Source organism: Phragmites australis, chromosome 13 (genome assembly GCF_958298935.1).
Source record: "Phragmites australis chromosome 13, lpPhrAust1.1, whole genome shotgun sequence".
Lineage (NCBI taxonomy): Eukaryota > Viridiplantae > Streptophyta > Magnoliopsida > Poales > Poaceae > Phragmites > Phragmites australis.
Window position 1 is genome coordinate 22,914,652 of NC_084933.1, and position 6,000 is coordinate 22,920,651.

At 43.5% G+C, this 6,000-nt stretch overlaps 1 non-coding gene across 1 annotated transcript; it reads left to right on the plus strand.

Moving 5' to 3' along the window:
* Positions 1-5,048: 5,048 nt before the first annotated feature.
* TRNAA-UGC (transfer RNA alanine (anticodon UGC)) lies at positions 5,049-5,121 on the plus strand. Its single transcript has one exon. It is a non-coding gene; the product is annotated as a tRNA-Ala (tRNA).
* The last annotated feature ends 879 nt before the right edge of the window (positions 5,122-6,000 follow it).

Sequence of the window (6,000 nt, forward strand, 5' to 3'; positions counted from 1 at the left end):
CGAACCTACTCGCCACTCGAGCACAGGAACATTGCGGCTCGTGCAATGTTGATATGGGTGTCTGAGGGATGACGACCACGAGGCCATAAATCCTAGACCAGGTCAAGTGCTGGTCACCCTCGAAGGGCATGTCATGCCAAGGGCCATCATAAGCATTAGAAACCTTGCTAACGAGAACCCCCGAACCTATTCGCCACTCGAACACAGGAAAAATTTACATGAAGACTGATCCTTTCATTACAAAGCGACGACTCGGGCCGCTCCCAGGGGTTGATTCTAAATAGTCTATTCAATACACACGAGACCCAAAAACATATGGTAGTGTATTGAATCGGACAGACCAAAGAAGGGAGCGGACAACGGGCAGATATGAGTCTGCGAGTTCATGGAGCAGCTCGATGGTCTTCGTGGTGCCGGCAAAGCCTTCAAAGACTATTGGGATAAGGTCTGTATCCGGAAGGTGCTTGTGGACACAAGCCAGGGCAAGGCAAGCGCTGGTGGCTCCGACATCCAGCAAGTGGTCGCCCTCCGTCACGCATAGCCTATCCTCAAGGCCACTCACATCCTCGAAGACTGCTAAAAACCAGTTGATGTGATCAGTCATGGTTTCTCTAGACGTTAGGCGAACCTGAACACCGGCGGACCACAGAAGTGAGTCGAAAGGAGTAAAAGCTTGACTGAGGCAATCATAGAAATATTCATTGCCGGTGTACATATAGTCAGATGTGCTCTTTTCCGCAAAGGGCACAACCGACACTTGATGAAGTCATGAGCAACATCTGATCCCGTCAGCTCAGTGTTTGCAAGGTTCTTGACACGGGTTGCGAGACTCAACAGCTCCAGAGTGGTTGCGGGGGAGTTCCCCTAGCTCTCGAAGACCTGTGTTGGTCTATTCAGCACACGGATGTTGTCTAAGGAATCATCCATCCTGAGGTAGAACCATTCTTCCCTCCAGCCTAACCACGACAACTTAAGGCCCATCTCAAGGTATGAGCTCGTGATGCCATCGTGAAGGCAAAATTCGCAGCTCCCGGTGGCCGGCCTAGTCAGCAACCTGGCGGTGTAAAAATACCTGAAGAGATCGAGGCATAGCTCGCCCCTAATGAAGTTATCGCACATATGAGCAAAGATGCTCAACATGATGATGGAATTAGGATTGAGGTGGAGCTGGTAGATATCATAGAAGAAAATAACGGTGGTGAAGAATTAAAAACGGACAGCACGAGGCCGGCCAAAAAGAAAGAGGCAAACATCAAGATCTCCCCCTCACGGGAAGCAGGCACCTCCTCCTTGGGTGGTACCCCGAAGAGAGGCAGCGAGGGAGCAGACGGTTGTTGTACATCTGCTTCAGCCTTGCCATAGTGCACATGGACTTGGGAAAATCTGGCTTTTTACTAGTGTGCGGCACCATTTAGGGTGCTAGGGGTGGCTATAGGGACACGGGTGGAGATGGAGACGATGGGCTCTGAGCGTAATGGCTTGGTGGCTGTGGGGGATGGCGAAAGGCTTCATGAGCAAGTTTTGGCATTCTAATTTATATGGTCAACGCGATATCCCAACTGTCGCGTGGAGCTCAATTGTCTCGAAATTCGAAAGATCGCTCTTTGGGGGTTGAAATTTCCTCAGGTCCGACGGAAATCAATGTCACTCTCCTACAATGTCTCTCTCTTTGGAAGTTTAAAACCTCTCATCGAGATGCGGTTTTATGGATCCACTATGAAAGTGGACTGTGTTGATAGCCACTCCCAAGGTGAACTCATGTTGACCTGGACCCAAGTGGTACGACCAGGTCAATCCACGACCACGCGACAAACCGCTCAGATCACCACATCTGCATGGGAGCTTGGAGGCTACTATTGGTATATAGAATAGAGGGTCCCTCATTTTGAGGGCCCACACAAGCCAATACCGGTTGGTAGAAGATTTTTCCCTTATTAGGGTCCCACCGTGTGACCAATTCGTGCCTTTACGACTAGGATCCTTACCACATAAGGAGATTCCATGATCAACATTCGCTAGCCGCGGGACATGTACTCACCAAACTAGTTCGTTCTCATTAAATGCTTTCCACTCAAGTGTTTTTTCTTCTCTAAACAGTCCTCCCTAGTGGACAGGTCGTGACCGACGCAGAGGTGTCATGTCCCGTGTCAAGCTACGGGATGGGACGTGAGCACAGACGTGTCAAGCTGTTCATAGGCGCGCGTGCGAGACCGATAATAGAACAGGGCAGGCCGGCTGATCGGGGTGAGATAAGCATTGAGGTATCCAACAGATTGGACGGGCTCGACAGCTTCATCAGGGCAAAAGAGGCACGTACGCCGCCCATTGTAATAGCCTAAGGGTAGAAGATTTTAGAGGGGATGGGTCGACTTCTTGTGGACCCATTTATAAGTTCTCCTTCTCTTGTATATAATTAGGAGAATGGGTCTGGCAAGGAGAGAGAATCTGGAACCAGTTCATAAATACTGATAATAAAATACACATGACGTAGGGTTATTATTCTTCGAAAGATATGTGGATAGCCCCTGTGTTCTTGAGTTCATCACAAACACAAGCACACCGCAGATATTATTTACACGCCTATCGACCGGTATACTGAAATTACTATCGAGGATTAATTATCGACACTCTTGTACTTATAGATAAAATAGAGTGTTAAATAAAAATCATAAACTCATACACACGGGACAATGAGCCAATCGAGCAGATTTGACAGACCAGAGTCATCTAGCATAATAAGAGTATTCTCTTCTCTAACCCTCTCAACCATTTTTATCCACAAACCAAACACCTATGAAACCTGGATGGAATCCTCATCAAGGTTCATCCCGTAAACCAAACGCACACTAAACTACGATCGTGGGCGATCCCAACTTTTCGTAAGCCCGAGCGCACCAAAATCCCAGGGGGAAAAAATCATGGATCCACGGAGTACATCGCTTCATCATCGTATGAAATTTCACGCTCTAATGCGATCCGTGTATGGATGTGAAAAGGAGAAATAACTTGTGGGGAAACAACGACCACCCCACGTCCACATTCGCGCGCCACGACCCGCCCCAGCGCGTCCTTGGCGAAGCCGCCCAGGAGCTCTCCGACGTCTGGTGCGCACCGCCAGAGCCATCCGAGGCCAATCGGTGAGCCGGCCGGAGTAGTCTGGGCCAGAGATGCAGGGTCGTCCCCAAATCAGAGAGCGATAGAGCTTGATCCAAAGGTGCAGCACGGCAATCCGCGTTTAGTTAATATTTTTGATGGCCACAAAGTACTCCCAGATGATGAACTTCACGAGGCCGACAATCTTCAGCACGCAGCAACTGTCCGTGCTACACTACAGGAACTGCATGGACAAAAGCAAGGAATAAAGCATGTCGCAATGAATAAACGCTAGTTTAGTCATGATCTGGCTACCGTTTAATTATGTTGCTTCCTTCCTGATCAAAACGTGTGCCCTAATCATAAATATATCATGGATATGACACGAGTCAGAACTGGAAAAGGGGGAACTGATACATGTCAAACTCTAGCAATTTTAGTTTATCTGAATCAAAATTGTTGCAATTTTAGTTGTTCTGAACCAAAATGATCGCTTAAAAGTATGGGGAACTCATATACTACAGTCGACTGTTTTTTCCATTCATTTCTTCTCTCCAATGGGCACTGCTCTCCTTCGTCCCCTTTCCTCGTTTCTACCGGAGCTCACCCAACCAGTCCTCTCCCACCGCAGCCTCACGCTCTCGCACGCGGAAACGGATCCACTGATTTGAACAAGCAAAATCACGGGGTAAACAATATATGTGACTTTGCTCCGATGTGAACCGTTGGTTTAGAAATAGACAGCTAAGATTGTGGTATAGTAAAATCAGCACAACATTCTTATAAACTGTACTAGAGATACAATATCTACCTGCAAACACTATTTATTCGTGACTTTGCTTCTTTGAATAGGATCTGTTTCCCTCGCCCTCTCTCGAACACTAATCCCGACGTGCATGCTTGGTCATCGCATGTAAGAATCGCAAAGAAAAATAAAAGCAGAGTTCACTAAGTGTAGGGACTTCCACACCATAAAAAATTGTGCTGCACTATAGAAGAATCAGCACAGCCCCCTTTTTTAGAAACAAGAACACAACCCCATATGTACATAGTAAATCGCCAACACAGGCACACCATATATTCATATTTCAGCTTATTATTGCAACGTTCTTTCAACAAAACTAGCAATGTGGCATACTCTAATAGCGTGGGTAGTTTTACTATAATATTTTTATCATGATAACTTTTGATTAAAAATTAGTCTTTTTAGTTTTTTTTTTGATGTAAGCGTTTGTTTAGTTACAAAACACATAAAATTAGAATAAGAAATAAAAATTATGTTAGTGGAAGAGAAAATTATTTATGTTTTAAACTTATACTTGAATCGTATACATGTATTGGTTCGATTTATATATATTTTGAACAACTCTCAAAATTGTGCTTCAGGTGTAGATGACCTAACCAAAATTAGAATAGATTTACCTTACCTACTAACTCTTTGATGCGACAACCTTTAGTTATATTGTGCTTCTTAATCTATTATTTTAGTGAGAAATTTTATTTTATTATTTTTCTTATGAATTTTAGCTATTGATTAATTATATTTTGCATAGACTCTTAATTTAGCTATTTATTTTGTTATAATAATTTATTTTTTTAGACTATATTTGATATGGATATTTTTCTATTCTAACCCTAAATTCAGTTATTATTAATTTTATTTTATTTGAACTCTTTATTCAGATGCTTTTCTTCCAAATAGTATGGAAATCGAAATGCAATTTTTTCATAATTTTTAATTTCGAATTTAGCTATTTATTAATAATATTTGATATAAACTATTTGGTTTAATCTAGACATTTAGATGTTCATAACAATCACTGGTTTAGATTATTACCTTTTCGATTAACATGTTGATATTGTGACTTGAGATTGAACATTTTTTTTTGCTCTTTTTAACACTCAAATAGTAATATAATAAATAGATGGTTAAGTGTTAACAATTCCTTACGGAAGGGGATGTAGCTCAAATGGTAGAGCGCTCGCTTTGCATGCGAGAGGCACGGGGTTCGATCCCCCGCATCTCCATGTTTTCTGCCCTTTTTGTACGTTTCCGCATTGCTTTGTTGGCCATTCTACTTCTACCACTCACCACGCCCAGGCTTCCAATCCGTGTTTCGTGCTATCATCTTCCCTGCCTGTTTAAGAAGAAAAGCAACAGCCAATAGGCCTGGACCCTAGAGTTTCTCAGACTACCATCTTTCCTAGATTTTTTTTTTACCGAATACAATGGAGAATTTCGGACGGCTACACGAAAGAGATGAAAAAGGAAAACGCCCTTTCAATTTGAGTTCGGCCAGCAACAACAGAAGTTCAGCGTGAGATCAATTTCTTCATACTCGCCTCCTTTTACACTGTCTCTCTTTCCTTTCAAAAAGCAAAGTTCAGACCCACAGAGGAATGCCACTGGGCCTTTCACTTTTACCTTTATGTCTCCTTTAGAACGTGAGATTTTTTTCAAATCCCATATTTTTCCTACGAAATTGAACTAATTTCTGTAAAATTTCTATATAAAATTCAGAGAAATCCTTACCCTGAGACTTATCCCGAGAGAGAATTCCTAGACTCAACCACAACCGAAACTTTGCCCGCACCCCGAAGCGATCACGATTCGCGGTCGTCACCTTTGACCCCAATGTAAATGTGTCAGCTCATCCGAAGATGGGCGAAGTCGCTACACCGTTCTGATTTTCAATCTGCATTGTCACTTCCTAGAAAGAGAAAGCGATAGTTCGGCACCGTTTACGGAAAGAGCATTCATGGCAACCGATGGAGGTGCGAGATCGTAATCTTCCAAGCTTGCTTTGTTTTGTTTCAGCGGCAGTGCTTCAATCAAGTTCGTCTAAAAAAGAGGTCCTACTATCGAGTAAAGATTCTGTACTCAAATCCTCTGCAATCTCAATATAC